The sequence below is a fragment of the Anas acuta genome, chromosome 4 (assembly GCF_963932015.1).
Source record: "Anas acuta chromosome 4, bAnaAcu1.1, whole genome shotgun sequence".
Taxonomy (NCBI): Eukaryota; Metazoa; Chordata; class Aves; order Anseriformes; family Anatidae; genus Anas; species Anas acuta.
In genome coordinates, this window is record NC_088982.1 from 42,928,980 (window position 1) to 42,948,722 (window position 19,743).

A 19,743-nucleotide genomic window follows, 5' to 3' on the forward strand; every position below is an offset into this window, starting at 1 on the left:
TAGAGAAGGAAGCTGTAGAAGGGCTGAAGAATTACCGCTGGCAGGCTGTCAGAGTAGCCCCTGCAGCCAAGTAGCTGGTGGAGGCAGTGGTATAGCACTTCTCCCCAGCTACCAGGGGGGCCTCCTTTGAAAGCACTTCCAGTTGTTGAAATAGCTCCTCAGCCCTGGGTGGTCTCAGTCTGCTTCACAGGTGATTTTTTTTTTAGAAAGATTAAGGATGTTAATTAATGTAATTCTCCCTTTTAACACAGAGGATCTTGGATCCAGACTCCTCTGAACCAAAAAGGCAACTGTGAAAGTGATTATCTTGCTCAGTGGTGGATTTTGGTGTAATATTAATAAACTTTTCCTATCAGCAACATTATTCTCAACACAGAACCTGTGCTCTTCAGACCATAAGTCTCTGTGGTGCTAAGGGTGCAGAAATCTGCCAGACTGACCTTATGAGCACTGATGAAAATGATCAATCCAGCAAGAGCTAGATAGAAACTTTAACATGGAGACTTAAGGTAGAAAAATATATTTTTCATATTAGTATCTCTAGACTTGTGAAGTTGGAGTACATGTATCTAGGTCACCAGAAGCTGAGCTTCCAACAAAGCATTAGATGTAAGAACACCATTTTAAGAAAAAGAAAGAAAAAAAAAAAAAAAAAAAGACGTACAAGTATGTAAACCATAAAATCCTCCACACTGGTTGAGAGCAAAGGTCAGTCCAACCTCCAGTGTTGTAGGGATACTGGTGCACACAGAGGCTGGTTTGTTTAAGTGATAGTTTCCACACCATGGTTTGTGATTTGGTTGAACTGGTTCCTTCAGCTTCTTTTGATGAGTACTATTTTCTTTAATTGAGCACTTTCTGATTTAATAACATTTTTTAAAACTTCTACCAACCCATGTTGAGATAGGTCATTTGTTTCATTCCTCCATGAGATCAGCTTCTGTTTGGGAGCTGCATGGCTGCCAAAGTCACAAATAATTCACATAGCATTTTTGAGAGTTTTATTGTCACCAAGAACTTTGCTTCTTTCAGATCTGGGATTCACCCCACTGACTTTCTGACAGACTTCCTGTTCCTGAAACACTTGAAAAAGGTTTTATTATTAACTTTTATTCCTTTAAAGAGTTCCTTTAATACGTTGCTCCTCAATAAATTGGCATACCTTACAGAGGTTTAACATTTAACTTGTCAGAATTTACACGCTTCTCCTTTTTTGGAAGTGATTTGTTGTTTCTGAAAGGTATCATTTTACCTATGGCCACCTTTCCTCTGCTTTCTGAGCTCTCTTCCAAGCCTTCTTGTAGGCAGTGTACTTTGACAGAAGATAGGAATTCTGAATGTCTCACCTGATGTTGTTAAATACAACCCCTTATTGCAAGCATTTTCTTTCCTTTTTTCTTTTTTCTTTTTTTTTTTTTTTTCACCACTCCTTTCACTGTCCTTCTCATTTTATGTAAGGTCCAAATACTGGATTTGGGAGTGTTTCTCACCTCCTATGGCAGTGCTGAATTTGAATACAGTGTTGTTATTGTCATACATATTGAAGTGCATCTTGTAAGTGGTTACTTTCAGCATGATTCTGTACACTACTTGAGGCCTAAATTAGCAGTAGCTGTTCCTGACATTAAATACCTGACAAGTATCTCCAAACAGCAGCCACACAGGTTGTCTAAGAGATGCATAGACACTGGGGATCTGCCTTCATGTACTCCTGTGCAAAATGGCACCCGTGCTTGGGCTGCAGCCCAGGATGACTGGCTCTCACGCCAGATAGGAGGCCTCTCTGAAGGTGGATTTTCCTGATCTTCCTGCCTCCATGTGCAGATTTGGTTCTGCAGAAACAGAGATCACATCTGCATAGGTTAAACACCTGGGGAGCCTGGCATGGTGCAGTTCACAGTTCCTGCACACGTAAGGTTAATCCCTGCGTGAAATGAGCATCTGTGAATGATGAGGCCCTGTTGCTTGTGCTGAGGTTCTGCCATTCTCCATTCCGCTAGCGCTGGCAAGCAGCATCTTCATGAGGCAGCTTCTCCTCCTCACCCCAACCAAAAATCATTCCCATTTTATATGTCATTCAGAAAACTGAAAAACAGCCAAACATTTTTTTTTTTTTAATGTTGGTGATAAAAATTTGTTCCAGGTTGGGATTTCATGTGCCAAGTTTCAGCATAGAGTGAGTTTTTATGACTGAGTTATAAACCCCCTAAAATATGGTTTTATAATGGAAATGCTGACACAACCTTTATACACACCCGGCCATAATTCTAGATGATGTAAAATAACTTATATAGAAAGCCAAGATAAGTGGATCTTTTTTTTTTTTTTTTTTTTTTTTTTTTTTTTTTTTTTTCTATAAAGAGCAAGTAGGAGATCAGAAGTACACCTTTTAGCTAAGTATTTTCATTCTTTGTTTCAATTTTGACCAAAGAACAAACCATATATCTAGAAGGGCAGATTTTTTAAGACATGCTTCATGTTTGTATAAGACTAAATTATGTTTTTAATCTTTCTAGCAACCTAAAGTAATTCTTCCAGGAAGTTTGCTATTTCCCAAGGCAAAAGTCTGCTACTGATAAATAGGTGTTTTCAAAGGAATTTTATTAAAAATCTGGAGAATATCACAGCAAACATAAAGTAACATTTTCAAATACTAGATAGAGTGCTCAGAGGAAAGTGTGTTAGAAGTAACAGACTGGTTATAATTGAAATTGACCTCATAAAATCTACAATGTATTTTTGTGTTGCTGCTTTTCCAGGTCATTTCAGTATAGGTGAGTGTCCAGGAAGTAACGGTACACATCACTAAACAACACTCAGAGTTTAATTCAGCCATAGCATCCAAAACTTTGGGTATTTCCTTAATGATAATGTGTATGACCAAAGTTCCTTCAATTTGAAAATCAGCCTGATAACAAAATAGAAGATTACAAAAGGCTACTCCTGTGATTTTCTGTTCTATATTTTTAATTCAGATTTTTTTCTGTAAATGTATTTTTATTTTAATATTTAAGCTTGTTTTCTTCTACATGTTATTTTTGTTAAATTAAGAAGGATAGAAAAGGGAAATGGTAATTTTGTAGGTAACTTGTAATATATAAATTAAAATTTTGGACCCTGCAGTCCATTGTACTTCTGCATATACTGTAATCTCAAATTCAAGATCATACTGAGAAAGGACTATTTTCACTAAAAAAAAATATGCATTTATATATATGAAATGTTTTAATATTAACTAATAAATTGATATAATCAGTTGGATTTTCACCTCTGTGATGTTTTCAAGACTTCACCTCATCTTTGTGAGAAGACTCAGTTGTGAAATATTGACTGTTCTCAGCTTTCTGACACCACCATTTCTGTCATCAGCTTAGTGGAAGTGCATATCCTCTGCATAGCAGACGAAGTCAGGCTGCTGATCAAGCCGTCAGCTTCCGTTTGATGAGGTGTGCAGAGCAGTTTGTGCTATGCCTCTGAGTTTCTCTGCCAAAATTAAAAGGGGATTTCAAAACAGCTGAGCATTTGTTTGCCTTGCCCCCCGAGCAGGTCCTCCCCAACTGTAGTGATTAAGGTCACTCTAAAAACCTAAACAGATTTACAGACAAGGAAATGGAGACATGGAGAGGTTATGTGACTTGCCTCAGACTGCACAGGAAATCTGTGGTGGGACCAAGAATAGGTCTGAGGTGCTTGGCTTCTTTGCCTAGCCCCGTATCTCAACCACAAGACCATTTTTTTCTTCCTCTCAGTTAAGTAACGAGCACTGTCACTACTGTAAGGGCTAACAGAGAAAGTGTTGTGCTTTATTAAATAGCTATTCTCTTGCAGCTGGGAGATCAAATATTTGCCTACAAATGTTTGGCCTATCTTTGAGAAGTGAATTGAAAGCTGCATATGTTGGTTGCAACTATGATTTTTTTTTTTTTTCAGAAGATATTTAAAAGAAAATGTTTATTCAAATTAAAACAAAATATTGTCTTCTTTACATGAAGTTATGAAGTTCCATTTCTTTGTTTTTGAAGAAAACAGATGCTAATAGAGAAAGAAGTACTTTTTTTGTTGTTGTTGTTTTCTTGGTTTCAGTAAACATTTTTAAATGTTAATTTACTAAATCTTTGATTTTGAGTTAGTCATATTTCAACATCCTCCCAACAAACAAGGATGCTGCAGGCTTAGCAGAGCCCTTATCCATGGATGATTTTGCTGAAGGGAGCAGATGCAAAGCCAGCTTTGGTCCATCCTGAAAATGCTAGACAGAGCTGCAGACAGCACAGACCCAACGTTTTGGTGTGCCCAACCTTCTCTAGAAATCACACCCATCTCTAAGAAAAGGGCAACACCGAGTCAAAAAACTCACAGTACCCTAAGGTGAGCAGAAGAAGTTGGGAAAGGTGAGAAATGCTGACAACAGACACAAACACTGCAGCACAGAAGATGACTTTTGACAGTGCTGGGACTCCAGTAAGTCTAGAAAATTTTAGCAAAGAGAAGGCAGATGCAAGAGTTGAGAAAGATGAAGGATTGCAAATACCATCAGCATTCAACGGCTGCCATCTCACCTGCCAGCACTCTTAAGGAATGGGGGCAAGCTGGAGTTTGTGAATGTGGCTGCAACTGCAAGGGGCATCAGAGGAGAAATCGTTTTAAAGCAGTGTAAGTTGGGGTGAAACCCAAAGGCAGATGAATTTACTTTGGGACAATTCTGTGTGAAATTCTGCGTGAGGTTGTGAAAAACAACTATAAATTTTTATTCCACCTAAGACAGAGGAGAGCTGGCAGGTTGTGTCTCACAAAACATCTGGCTGTGAAATGAGTGTTGCTGTCAAGGAATTTACAAAGAGCCCCCTGATTAGGAGTAAGTATGAAGGGCAGGATAAATCCCTTTTTAGGCTACACTCCTTAGGAATAAAGTAAGAATCTAGACTCATAAGAAAACCGAAGCACTTGCTTATACTTTGAGATTCTAAAAAAATGTGAAGTTGGCTGACACTACATATGCAGGGAAGTGTTATCCAAAAATGTTACAGAAAAAGATGAATCTATTAAACGAGAAAAGCTGTGGGTTATATGATAATGGTGCAGGTTTTACAGAAGGCAGACTATAGATATTTCTGATAAATCTAGATTATTTTTTTACCGATGAACATGCCTTCATTTGTTGAACCAGCGGACCAAAGAATTATAGCTACCTGTTAAACACAGCCCCATGCTTTGCTTTGCTGAGGCTGTGCGCTCCACTGAAGCTAACAGTGATGAACATGCTGTTGCACTGGCAAGATACTAAAACTGTGTAACTTCAGTTTACAAGAGGATCTTGCCTCTATCTATCACTCACAGAAGTTAAGGAGAAAGGGTTTAACTGAAATTATTACCTTCTGTTCTAAATCGCATGCAGTAGTTCAGTTTATTCTGGGGTGGGTACAGGCCCCATCTCAAGTACGTGTCACAGTGAGCAGTTCCAGTGGTAAAAGGAGGAAGCAAATGTCTTCCTCTTCCATCTCTGTATTTCCTCACTTTCCATGGCATAACACGATGACTCATTGCACGCGATGGAATCAACTTTAGAAAGATTTGAAATTTGTTGGTGTCTGTCCCTAAAATGCAAGAAGAATGCTCCATCTTTAAATACAATAATAGCGTTCATTAGTTTTATTGATGCTTATTTCTAAAAATTAGAAAAGCATCTCTAACAATTTCAAAAATTGTGCAAAAATCTCTTTTACTTTTGCAGAAATGAAAAATGTTATCTAAACTTCCTCCTAGGAACAGTACAGAAAGGCTGTGTTAGGGTAAGGAGCTGGCAATGTTACATGAGGCCAACAGTTAGTTACAGCATTCACTTGGACCCAATAGCTGTAGTACCCAAATATTTCATCATCTTTAGTGTGTTTAATGTGTCTAATTATTTAAGTTAATTTATGTTTTTGTGAAAGAGGCTTTTTGCCAGTTTGGAAGACTTTGATTCTGAATGAATTGTGGTGAGAGTAGGCAGGGATGAAAACATGTATAGGCTTGTCCTCAGTTGCTTACTCCATTTGTTAGTGAGAAGAGAAGATTTAGGGACATGCAATGCAATCAATCTTTGGCCAACAATATTTCAGCCTCTTGGTGATCATAAAAACGGCATCTTTTCTTTCTTAATTACAGAAAAACACAAGGGACTTGTATCTGTTGTTCTCTGTTGGCTAACTTATCCTTAAAAACAGTTAAAAACATACACATGTTTTTATAGAATAACAAAACAAAGACGTTAGGATTAAGTAAAACTTTTGTGGTCTTTGGTGAGGTTCAGAAGACAGCTAGGATTTGGGCAGATTCTTAGGTGCTGCCAAGTATATTCCAGGACTACAGGAGATGTGAAGAGTGTTCAGTACCTCTCAGGAACAGACTTGATCCTGAAGTCACTATTTATGCATCACTCGTATTCCAATCTGTGGGAGTTTTGCATGAGTTAAGTGTCAGTCACTTTGACATTTAGCCCAGCTGGTTGAATGATATACCATGAATATATAGTGCATTTTCATCTGAATTTCCTTTTCTACATAGTTTTCCATCTCTTGCTTTGCTACCTGCCCTCTAGCTATTCTGTGAATGCTAAAGGTACCATGTAGTATATTTGGTTTAGAAAGCAGTCTTACAAGGATTTTCCCTGAAACAATTGAAAGGTGAATAATGGCAGGGGTGGAGGAGAAGTCAGCCTAAAGAGGATTCAGGAACTTCTGAACATGGTTTTACCACTAAAGCTGATGCAAGTACATCCCACCTTTGCATGATTCAGGGACCAGGACAGTGGAGTTTACCTCCATATCTGGCTGAGAAGAGAATATAGGTTATACTGCGATACCCAGGAAACACTGTGTTAGTAGCAATAACTATAAGCTGAAGGAAGTGTTTGGAAATGTTATTTGATGAATCCTGCCATTTTCCTTTTGTGAAGTGGATGTAAGCTTGCAATTCACAAGTGCGTTTACTATAAAATTCGTAACTTGCCTCATTACTTATGCTGTGTCTTTTTTTTCCCTGACATGACATCTCACTTTCTTAGTTTATCTGAACTTATCTTGTTTCGTTTGGACTCCACAAATGCTGTGGTATTGTATCTCACTGATGGATGAACATAACCAATAAGAAGAAATACCTCACAGAAAACCTGATAATGCTTAATGGAAAATTAATGCTCAGCAAATGCTACCTTCTAATTTGCTTAAATCGTTTCCCATTTGCATATTCACACAGAACAACAAACACAAAAATAACTAAAAAGACCTTGTTTTTTCTTTACCATCAAATAGTTTCAGGTTCTTTCCCCTACCACTGCCCAATGACTGACCTGATTTTCTTGCTTTTACCTTCTTGCAGTGGTTTCTCCTCTTACTCTTTGCATTTTTTGTCTTTCTTGTCTCTGTTCTATACATATTTTCTTTGGCTTCAGTTTAATGTAGCATTTAAGAATAAGCTTATCTTGGAGCACATAAGCAGTGCTATTTCTCTGTGGTGGGAATGCTTTTGTACTCAAATTGTTTAGCCAGATTTTTGCTTCCACAATAATATTCTACTTAATGATTTATCTGAAGTGAAAAGTTGTGATGATTTCCATCCAAGTTACATCATAGTCATATTTTCTGCATTGAAGAGATGGGATTGGCATGGGAGAAGCTTGCCACACACAAGTTTTTGTAGTGCCAAAACCTTGCAATTTGTTTTTAGTTTTAGCACGTTCATTAGTTCTGCCATATTTCTTACTGGGAAGTATGTGCATAGGTATTTTAGAAAAAAAAAAAAAAAAAAAAAAAAAGGATTGAATTTCCAGAAATGAGATTTCAGGTGACCTGGAGAATTTTCCAGGAGCCAGCATAATCATCTATTGTAGTTTTCTACACCCTCTGTTTCTAAAGTGTCTATGTAGAGCTGGCAAATATGACAAAAGACCTATGAATGACCCATTCAAAAATAAATAAAAACATTCAATACCTAGCTGGGCATTTAAAATAGCGCTAAGCAGACATGCTTAAGCATTTGTATTCCACCCCAGATCTGTGTTTTGGCTCTCTAAGGACATTTTTGCAATAGATAATGTTCAGTTGGAGAAAATATTTATCATCCTTAATCATTATGATCACAAAATATTAGCAACCTCTGGCAAAAGTATAAAAATGGTCATAAAACTACAGGCAAAAATAAACATGCTTTAGTTGTAAATTTGCTTAAATATGCCTGAAGTGTTCCTTAGGCTTTGTGATTTTTCATTCCAAATCACTGAGTGAAAAGTTTGAATTTCTAAGCCACAGCTTGACTACCAACTTTTTGGTAAGACAGTTGGCTTACCAAACACTTGGCTACTGTGTGCTCAAGGGTATCTAAAAAGAGGATCTAACGTCCTTAAGTGCGTTCATCATCTTGTATTCACATGTGATTTAGTACGGACTTAAAAGACCTACAACCTTCTTGGTTTGTAGCAGTTATGCATCATCTGAAGGCTGCCCTGAGACTCTAAATCAATCTGTTCTTCAGCAGTCTCCAGTGCATTTTAGTGTTCAAGCTTAGTATGTCTCTTGAAGAACAGGACTAACAGATACGGAAATTTATACTCTAAGATCAGGTGTGACAGCAAAAATGTTGATGTGCAAACCTTGACAGTCAGCATAGCAAATCCGAAATAATCTTTTTCTTTTTTCCTTTTCCTAAAATAGAGACCATTCTGGCTCTTATATTTGATTCAATTGCCTTAACCTTGTTACTACAGTAAAGTAGCTTGTGACTAGCAAATAAGAAAGAAAAAAAAATGTGACCTTCCATCCCTGAAGCAATTCCTTAGGAAAATGAGATACTTCAACCAGACCTCTGTTAAAACAAGAAAGCTTGTTAAAAACAAGGTTATCCAAAGTGCTGCACTAGAACTGTTCACTTCCATGGAGCTCATCACAAAAATCAACACATTAGAATTTAGAAGATAAAGAAGAAGAAAGCATGTTATTTTAATACTTACAGATATACATCCATATACATATACATGCTGTATACAAACTTGTTTCTTACAGTCAGAGATCAAACATATGACTCTTCTTATCAGATGACTCCTACGAGAGAAGCACTATGAAGAAGACCTACATTCAGAAAATGCAGCAGAATTCAAGGCATACCAGTTCAACCAGGATGTCTCCTTTTAAGACACCTTCACAGAAGCTATCTATTAGTATTCTAGTATTAAAAAGGATGGAATTTAGCGATCAGATTGGATAGTCTTATCCAATATATGGATAGTCCTCAGAATTTAGAAGAAGAGAAATATAAGTGACTGCTGCAGGTTGTTTTTTTGTTTTGTTTTGTTTTTGTTTTTGTTTTTTTTCCATTTTTCTTTCTGTTTATTTTCCCAGCAGTCTTATAAAACATTGTACCATTGCACCATTGTATAAAACTCATTTTACACATATCTAATCACAAAAACAACACAAAAACAAAACAAAACAACAACAAAAAATACACATAAAAGTTTAATGCTTGTGCTTTAAAATAACTATATGTTAGAGAACTAAACTGGCTAATTGCTGCCTCACAAAGAAAAAAAAAACAAAACTCCCAATCTGCCCTGCTCTGTCCTGCTTCATGCACCCAAGCAGGATGATAATCTGTCAGGTGGAAAAGAAAGTGCCGTTCAGAATACTTATCTGTACTTGCTGTTCAGGCTTCTTCAGAAGAGAGCTCCTGCTGATACATGGCAATTATATTTTAAACAAAGATATTCTGCAGACCACAGATTCCTGTAAATCTGCATTATAATTTCACATAAACAAAATAGAGATGGAGGGTTATACAGATGGCTAGGTACTATAGTGGCTTTCTTCAGCATGTAATCATTCTCATACAGTTTGAGAAGACCAATTAGGAGCTGAAGTCTCAATTTAAGACACAGTTTCTCTCTGTTACCACTTAAACTCTATTAAATATAAATACCTTATTCTCATTAGTGGCTGAAGGAAGGTTTTATTTTCCAATAAAACAACTCAGAAGTCATGAAATCTCAAAATTATGCAGTGTTCTTATCACTAGTAGACACTGCAAAGTCTTTTTTTTTTTTTTTTTTTTTTTTTTACCCTCCCAGAAAACTGTTCTTGAAAGAACTCTGAGTTATAAGTAGAGGAATGCATTTAATACCCTAGTATTCATCACACACATGGTGCTCCATTCTTGTTTACAGAACAATAATCCATGATCTGCCAGCCAGCATGGAAGTTCGGCTGTGACTCAGTTCCCCCAGTCAAAGCTGTTAGATGACTGATGACCCAACTAATTAAACAACTAGCCTAGCATCCCTGATTTTGCAGAGCCTGGCATCTGCAGCTGCTTGGAGAGAGGGCTGGTCCCAGGGATGCTGCATCAAAGCTAAACTGCTGCATCTAAGCTAAACTGCTTCAGGTGCAAAAAGCCCTTACCTTTGCAGAGGAAGACTTCCTAACAAGAAAGCATGTTACTGCGGTCAAGCATATTGCAAATGTGTGACGAACTTCTCTGCCATGCCATCTGCTTCTCCCTGACCCATGCCAGGCACCTGACAAGAGCTGTAAGAGGGGCAGTGCATCACAGGCATTTCTCTCTCTCTCCATGCTCCCCTCTGGAGCTTCTCAACTAAGAGAGGGAAAAGGAGGGGCCATCTAAATTAATGCTTCCCTTCTTGCCAGTTTGGCTCAAAAAGTTAGACGATTTTTAGTGTATGCTTATTCTTTCCTTGCCTCAAACAGATATGGGCCTAATCCCAGATGAACTGTAAAAAAGTATAATTTACATGCTGAGAGGAAGAGAGAGTTGAAATGAAACCAATTTAGATTATTTAGGGATTCATTCTGACCTCTCTTGACTAAATTTATAAGGTTTCTGCTTTTTTCCTTCCGTAGGAGCTAATGCAAAGTTCCTCCTTGCAAAGTAATGAGTTACATATTCAAGCTATTCGGAGTGTTATGTCCTTCAGGAAGTATTTACATTTGTTATTTACACAAATATGACGAAACATAAATTTGTTGAAAATACCTCATAACTCTAAGACACTAAAGTTTGAAGGCTTGAAATACAGTGATGAAGATTTTTAAACCTAATTTTGGATTTTAAGTATCTCAGGCTCTGAGTTCCCACTTAGATACATCATGAAAGGACCCTGTTTTCAGAGGACAAGTTATTGGAAATATTAATTTTTTGTAAGTTTCAAAAAATGGTCACAAAATTTTATTAGCTGGATTAGAAAGTACAGAAAGCACTTTTTAAGGCATGTCTATTCCATTAAATAAGGCATGGGGCAGTGCTCAACAGTTAACTGGTGAAGTGTGGGAACACTTTTAGGAAATGAATTTCCAATCATCTTGAATTGGAAAAGGAAACCTTTTCAAATCATGGAAAAAAATCTAACTGCATTCTGTTTTAACAAGTATGAGCTGGGAATCCATCTGAAATATCTAATACAGGATAGGGAAATGATTTTCTGCTTAAGTTCTGTTCTGAGGCTCTTTGCTACCAATGTGAACAACTGAATGATGCTTCCCTGTGGAGAAAAAAATCAATAATAGCTTAGAAGTAAATTATGGACAAGTACACACGTGCATTTTACTGTATTAAAAAACTTTGTTAAAACTTTCCTGCTGAAATAATGTGATAAAGTATGTAAGATGCAATATAAGAAGATTGAGAGAAGAGCAGTGATTTTGGATTTTAATGATGTAACAACTTCCTCATGTGCTTATCGCTGCTCCTACTGTCAGCTATGCATGACAGCTCATCTCTTTCTCTCTTTTACTCTCTTTTAGTCATATTTGTGTCAACTCAAGATGACAGCATTCCAGCCTTAATGGTAAATCATAAATAGTTCCTTACTCTTCACTGTAAAAGCTTAATCATTGTTAACCACACTGGCATTCATGTGAATGTACTAAGTATTTTTCATAAGAATTCTATGATAATTTTGCAAAACTCTATGATAATTTTACATCGCGTGAAATTCACTTGGTATAGAACTATAGTGACAGTTTTGAGAAGATAGATATTAAAGGTTACTTATATTGTCTTACATAATGTTCTAAGCCTTAAATGAAAATTGAGGACTTAATCCTACAGAAGCAGAATTTGTGTCAAAATAACTGGATTTCCCTTCAATTGTAAGTGGAATCAAATTCCTTGCTATAATTAATCAAAAACTTTCCTTAGTGAAAGGTAATTCTGCTTCAAGAAATGCTTGACAAGATGTTAGAATAACAAAATGTTCATTGACTATTACAGAATAAGTGTAGAATGAGAGATCATCTAATTTTACTTTGCTTGGTATGGTTTGTGGTGAAGACCTTTCATTTTGGTGAGATGAAAGTTACCAATAGTTCTGAAAACAACAAAATGTACAAGATTTGTTCTTACTACCCCTAGGCAGTGAGATATCCTTGTTAGTTTTAATTGCACCTAAGTGAAATTTTGTATTTCCTTTTCGCCAGTTTTGAGTACCTCTCTGGGCAGCTCTTTGCTGTGAGGAAATGGAGAGGGAACAGCGTCTGCTTGGGAAAATGAGGGCGAATGGCCATATCAAGGTGCTGCCTGCCCGCCTTGACACTTCTGAAGGATGCAGAGGCCATTGCAAAGGCACATGTATGATATTTCAGGGCTGTTGAAACAGTGCTCAACAGGCTACAGCACAAAAGCAAGTGACAGTGACAAAATCAGAAGTGACCCAGCTGGAGTCTCCATGAAGAACTCTGCTTTACTGTGTCTTGAAATAACAGGGATGTGACATGTACAGATGCTTACTATATGTTTTCTGCCACCATATCACCAACACCTGACACTGTCATGCAGCTCTTCCTGCCTTTAAATTTATCTCTGCTTGATAGCAACAACTAAACTGTGTGAGTAATGCCTGAAATGTTTTTTTTGTTTTGTTTTGTTTTGTTTTCATGAGACTTACCATTTTCTGTGGTTTAACACGGTATCAAGACTGAGTTTAAGTCCTAATATACACAGATGTAAACACATTACTAAAATCTCTTCCTGCACTCTTTCTGTGGACTGGTGACACTTTCCACCATCCTCTTGATGCCTGCCTGCCTCTTGGAGGAAGCAGTGAGCAAGGGTAAAAACACCAAGCTGAGGGTTTATGCAGCAGTGAACTGTTGGAAGTTCACAACTAGTACTGGACTGCCTGCTGGCAGCCACTGGAGGCAAGACTTGTTGTAAAATAAAAAATTGTTAATGCTGAATAACACCATCCCAACATTCCTTGGGACAGAAATTTAGAGGTTCACTTCAGGAATTCAGCTTGGGCAATTGCAAATGCTGCTTTTTAATTCTAGAAGTCTTGGGAACAGTACTAGAACTGAGCTATGGAAACAATCATTCATTACCAGTGATCCAACCAACACTGAGAGACAGTCCCCCAGCACCAGTATGTCCTAATATCAGAGGATGGTATGGCATTTCCAGCTTCTTCATAAGTCAAGCAGTATGAGTTTCTACTGTGAAAAACTAAAGGACAGTATGTGTTATTATATGAACAAAAACTTTATACTGTGGCTGCCTTTGTGATCCAGGTTTGATTTTTCAAATGCTGCTAGATGTGGTCCATGGAAAGCATGGATATCACAAAGCAGAGTTTCTGTAGCTCCTGCTTCTCCTGCTTCCACCAGCCATCAATACAAAGCTATTGCCAATATCCATCACTATCCATCACTGTTTTTTTGTTTGTTTGTTTGTTTGTTTTTTTGCATTTTAAGCTATCGTTGCTGTCATTACCTGGTTCCATAATGTATTCAAATCTCTTTTGAAATAAATAAATGCATGCCAATAGTTCTTCTGTCTTAGACATTTCAATACTTTGTTCCTTAAGGATGTATGCGTGATCAGTGAACAGGTCCAGCTGCCATGAGAAAAGAATAGATGCATGCCCTGCCCTGGCCCATTACCCTCTTATTCATTTCAATACACTGCTTGATTTGTGGCTCTTGCTCCTTGCTCAGCTATTTATTTTATGGCAGCTCATTGCAATTCCTGTCATTGCTTCCTCCTTATTTTTCCATTTTACCTGATGCAGCTTGGCATGTTTTATAAGTGTAAGAGAGCCCAACTCAGTCTTGGCATCTCCAAGCACAACTCAACAGACATCAGAATAAGCCACTAATAACAGGACGGACTTGGCACTATGAGTGCACTGCAGATCTCAGTGCAAACCAATGACTTCATTATTACCTTTATCAGTTTCACCTACAATCACTGCTTCTAAACCCAGCTGTAAAATAGTGCATAGTTTCAAGAAATGTGAACATTTTCTGCAGTTTGTTACATGTGGCTCCACTGCCAGTCTAGCTTCAGATTTCTACTCTTGGTGTTTTCTATTCCCATCATAGGACTACTTTAGGTTCCATCGTCCATGGTCTAAGCAGCAGTGCTTGGGAAGATGAAGCAGTTTGACCTGTGCTGTATTATCTGCACCTGCTTTCCATTCAGCAATAAATGACTCTGTACTCTTTCCCCTCCCACTCTCCCAACCAATTTCTCACCATTTCCCCCGCAGTCATAGGAATCAACAGAAGTAAAAATTCTATATATTCTTGTGGTGTTGGATTGTTGTTTTTTTGCTTTATATATATATATATCAATCTCTGTTAAAGATAATCTGTTCTTCTAACTGAAAACATGTTCAATATGATTTTCTATTAATTTTGAATTCACAAGAAAAAAAAAAAGAAAAAGGAAACAAAACACTGCAAGGAATTGCTGCCATCATCTAGAAAGAATAAATGTTTCATACTCTGCTGGCAACTTTATGCATTTGAAATGTAGATTTAAGTCTTTTAGTGCTGGCTGTTTTACAGGAAACACCTAGGTAACAGTTCCTGGGAGTAACTAGGTATGTTTATTTGCTGTGCCTTGATTTCAGAGGAGAGGGAAATTGTTTGCAAGACTTGTGTTTTCAGAGTAGTGGATAAATATCCCTTTATTTTAAGGATCTTTAAAAATTGAATTTATCAGGGTCATCACATGCACACAAAAAGGGAGATTGCCAGCTGTGATTTTCTCTCTTCAGTCAACTCTACTCAGCAGCAAGCAGAAGAATAAGTTACATGTAATAAGTAAATTACAAATATATATATACATGGCATCTAACACTGTTTTGTGAAATTAAAGTATGACAGCAGACACAGAAGGGATAGAAAACAAAGAAAAATCCACTGATTTTACAAGAGGTGTGGACAGAGTAGGGAGAACAAGGAAATTGTACAGACTTTTATCTCAACTACTTATGACTTTTTCTGGGGGTTGTCTGTCTTTGTAGTCTTCCTCTACCCTACTTGACTCTCCCTATAAAGCATTTTACGAGACATGTTAAGTATTTTATGTAAAAAATAAGTTGCATTGCATTGCACTATAGGTCAAGGCAGGAAGGACACATTGCCTGAATAGCTAGTTAATCTCTTTCATCTTTCTCATGCTGTCATTAATGCTTATCTGTTCCCATAGGTATTGCACAGTCATCTGTTTTCTCCAGTGGCATAGTACAATAATAAAATCTTTTGATTTGACATCCTAGTTGTTTGTGATGCTGCTCTTATCCATTTGATTTTGAGATCATATTTGTGCTTTCTTGTCTGTAATGTTTTTGTCATGCTCTCTAGATTTTCTTTTCTGGGAATTGAGGAATTTAATTTCACATTTCTATCATCTCCCCATGTGAGAGTGGTTTGATAACGATACACATGTCATAACAGGACTTGGTTTAGATCATGCTGTTTAAAGATACTATGAATTAAATGGCTGATTCTCTTTGTGGAGCTTTTTATCCCAGTGATTATGTGATAGTCCATCTCTTACAATCAAAACATATCTAGAGTTTCCCTGCTTGCCTTGTGCTGAAATGGGAACCCACCGTGAGTTACTGTGTCCTGCTCTGATGTCAGAAGGGAGCTTTCTTTATTCAGAAGGAGTCTTTGACCAGCTCTGTCAGCTTCCCGAGCATGCACAGGGAATGTATTTTGCCTGTGACAGTAAAAGATTTATATAAAATTGATTTAAGGCAAACAAAATAGCTAAAGTTATTAGCAGCTACTCTTTGTTAATGTAACTTTCAAATGTCTCTCATTTCAGGATGTCTAAAATTCCTGTTTCAAGAAAAGACTGGCTTGCATTCTGTTGCTTTTGAAAAATGTTTCTAATATTGTTTATTATGAATAAATGGGAAGCAGAATTTATATAAATGAATTACCTTTAGGAAAATAATCCTGCAGCTTTTTATGTATCCGTAGGGCTTTCTATTTCATTTATTTTCTTGGAAGTTCTTTTGAGATGTAACAATTTGCATCAGTGAATCAAGAAATATGACCTGCACCTTATCTGTAATTGCTTCGTTGGTTTTGGTAGTTATTCCTCAGCCATTCAAGACTGTGTGTGGTGGATGCGTATCAATACACATGTAACTGGAGAAGTCCTAATGAACTGGAGGGTGAGGAGGCAAATGCTGGGCAAATCTCTGTTGAGGGAGCTGGGAATAGTCAGCCTCATGGTGACAGGGAACAATGAAAACTGCTCTTCCAAGGTCTGTCACTGCCAAAGAGTCCAAAGAGATAAATACATTTTCCAATGAATTAGTGTTTGAATAAAAATAAAATAAAATAAAAATAAATAATAAAACAGAAATAATTTACTTTTCCATTCAAAGTTAAGACCAAGGTTTGGGGTGGTCCAACCACCAGGAAGGTTATGCAGACACTGGACTATTGGGAAATACGTATATTTACGGAAAATATATGTGGTTTGCTGCTCCAGGAGTTATAGAGAGGGAGGAAGCCTTTTTAGTGTGTGAAATTAATATACTGATAAATTCATGAGAAAGTAATTTGATCTTAAAATTCATGTCTGAGCTTTAATAGATCTAGTCATTCTTAGCAAACAGAAGAAATTAAGGTAAATGAAAACTAATTTTGTATGAGAGGACAAATGTCTGTGAGAGGGAGCTTTTGCCCCTGTCTTGTTTGTTGACTTGCAAAAAGATTGAAGTTGAATATTTTAGCATGGTTTAGTAAAATCCATAATTTTAAAGCACAAGAGAACTTATTTTTACTTCCTCAGGACTTTGATTCTTTTGTTCACCATAACTAAGCAGTGATGTCAATATGGATTTCACTTCAAGCATCATGTGAATATTTTTCCAGTCAGTACAATGACATCTAAATACATGTGTGTATATATATATATATATATATATATATAATATACACATTTAAAAACATTACAGATTATTTCATCTGTATGACTGAGAAGAATACTTCTGTATGGTTTTCTTCTATCCAGGTGTATCTAGCTGTAGCCTGTTTTTCTATCAGTGTCAGAGATACATAGCGGAATTGATCATTGCTCCTATTTCTGATTATATGTTTGGTTGCTGAAGTTTAGTATTTAACAAAAAAGCAGATATGGGACTGATTTTTACTTTATGCAGGAATGATTGTGAGAACTTATATCAGAACCCTTGGCACATCAAGAGAGCATCAAAATGAGTTTTACTGCTTTCATTAGGCTTTTACACAGTAGTTTTCTTTGAAGTGACTCAGTGCATAAATGGAGGAGACACTGCCCGGGGTGTCAGGAAAATGAGAACTTATGGTATAATTTCTCCAAACGACACAAAAGTATGCAACGATCAAGTCTACCAGAAGAGTGCTGTATTTGTTTATTACACTATATAAAGGCCCACTTGTTCTATATAGACCAATATTTTCAGGCTATCGTGTGAGTGTGAGGGGGGAAAAAACTCCCTCCAGAAGTTAGTATGAACATCTGAGAAGATTTTTGTGCTCAGGCTGTTTATGAAAGCTGATCTTATGCACTGTGCTAGATGGTGATAGAGAGCTGCAAGGCAAAAGTCTCTAGCTTGTTTCCCATCCCACTTCCTCTCATCATTTATGGCCAGTAACCTAGATGCATCTTTTCTTAGATATTTTCTTTGCCCCAAGCATAGAATCTGATAGCCTTAGTGGCATTTAAAACATGCATGGGTCATCATCACTTCAACTTGTAGAAGGAGAAGGAAATGGGCCTCAGTTGCATCATGCTGAATGTGGTGGTCATGCCAAATTTGGGTGTTTCTGACCACAGTTTTAAGGGACTACTAGAAATATCTTGTTCCACTGTAGCCATAGCAGTAACCATCCAGGCTTAAGTTTTGAATAATTTTAGGATTTTTTTTTTTTTTTCTTTTTTAATGCAAGTATCACAAAGTGATTTAACCACCATGAAGTTTAAACTAAAAAGTAGGAAACTAGACTAAAAACTGTAGTATGTTTTTATACATTCACAACAGTTATGGTCTTTTAATTCTTGTGCCAATACACCTTATTGCAGCCTACCTTGTATGTACCCTTTTTCTAATGTTTGTTTAGTGATGTCAACCCAAGAGTGCTCACTTGGATTTCATTTGTGTTGATGAAAATGACTTACTAATATTAAATATATTACATCTTTTATATAACCTCTACTAGGTTTTACCTTTGAAATATTCAAGATGAAGTTTAAATCTAATTTCTCTTTTGTCTCCATTATATTGTTTGTTACTTTTCTTTAATTGTCTTGCCATTTTAAGAAAAGTTCTGTATTTGCAACATGTCACAAAAACTATTTGGCTTTGAAAATGCCAGATATTCATTTGTCAAAGCTGTGTGGCAAAAACTAGCAGCATAGCTACTCATAGCATGTAAGGACAACTACATTTTAGGAAGCAACTAGCAGTTTTGCACGCAAGAAACAGTACTGTTTTCAGGAGCCAGTAACCTCAAGGAGTCACTTATTTCTCTCAAGAATAAATGGATTTGAGCCTATTGTTTATATCAATAATGATTTTGATTTTCTATAAAAACTGACTGGTCAAATGACAAGTAATATTCTGTCCCATTTATGTGGGATGTTATTATCATTATTTGCAAAACCTGTATTTTTTATCCTGCTTTCTTCATGCAGCTAAGTCAACTTTGGATGCAAAATTAAGTCATGCTGTTGTTCACTACAGAGGATTTCTCTGCACTTGAACACTTAAGAACTGTGCTCAAAATGGGGAAGATAAAAGGCATCATTGAGCCCCAGAGGTTGGAAGAATAATTGCAAAAGACTTATAATTGACCCTTATGGAACAATGAGTAGACACTCATATATATGGTCTATATTTAAAGAAAAATAATTTTAAAATAACTAGAAATCCACTGAGTTGTCCTATGTTATGAATTCTCTCCTTGGACAGAAGCTCTTTGGCTGTCATTACACCAGCAGGTTCATAGTGATGAATCATAGTAGGCAAAGGCTATTTAATCTTTGACTCCAAGATTGTGTTCAACCTTGAACAATTCTATGACAGTTATATTTATGATTTGCTGTCTTAAATACTGATATATTTGATGCAATTAGGCAATAACAAATGCTTCCCATTAACTACTTAATTTTGTTCCTATTCCTGCTCATATCTATTTGAAATGGCTGCCTGGTACTGAGTACTGAACAAAATAGCCTGAGCTGCATAAGGCAGGAATTATGCTCAAATAGTTTTAGGCAGCATTTGGGTTGTCACTGAAATATTGTCTCCAAGGGAAATCTCCTTGCCTTACAAAAGCATCTTGTGGTTTAACTTCCTTCTACTTAACTTACAGTTTCAACCCCATAAACTTAGCAGGAAGGGTATTATAGGCAAGACAGAGGTGTTGTAGGAGAGCTGCGTACTTAAAAGCTTGCACAGACCTACCC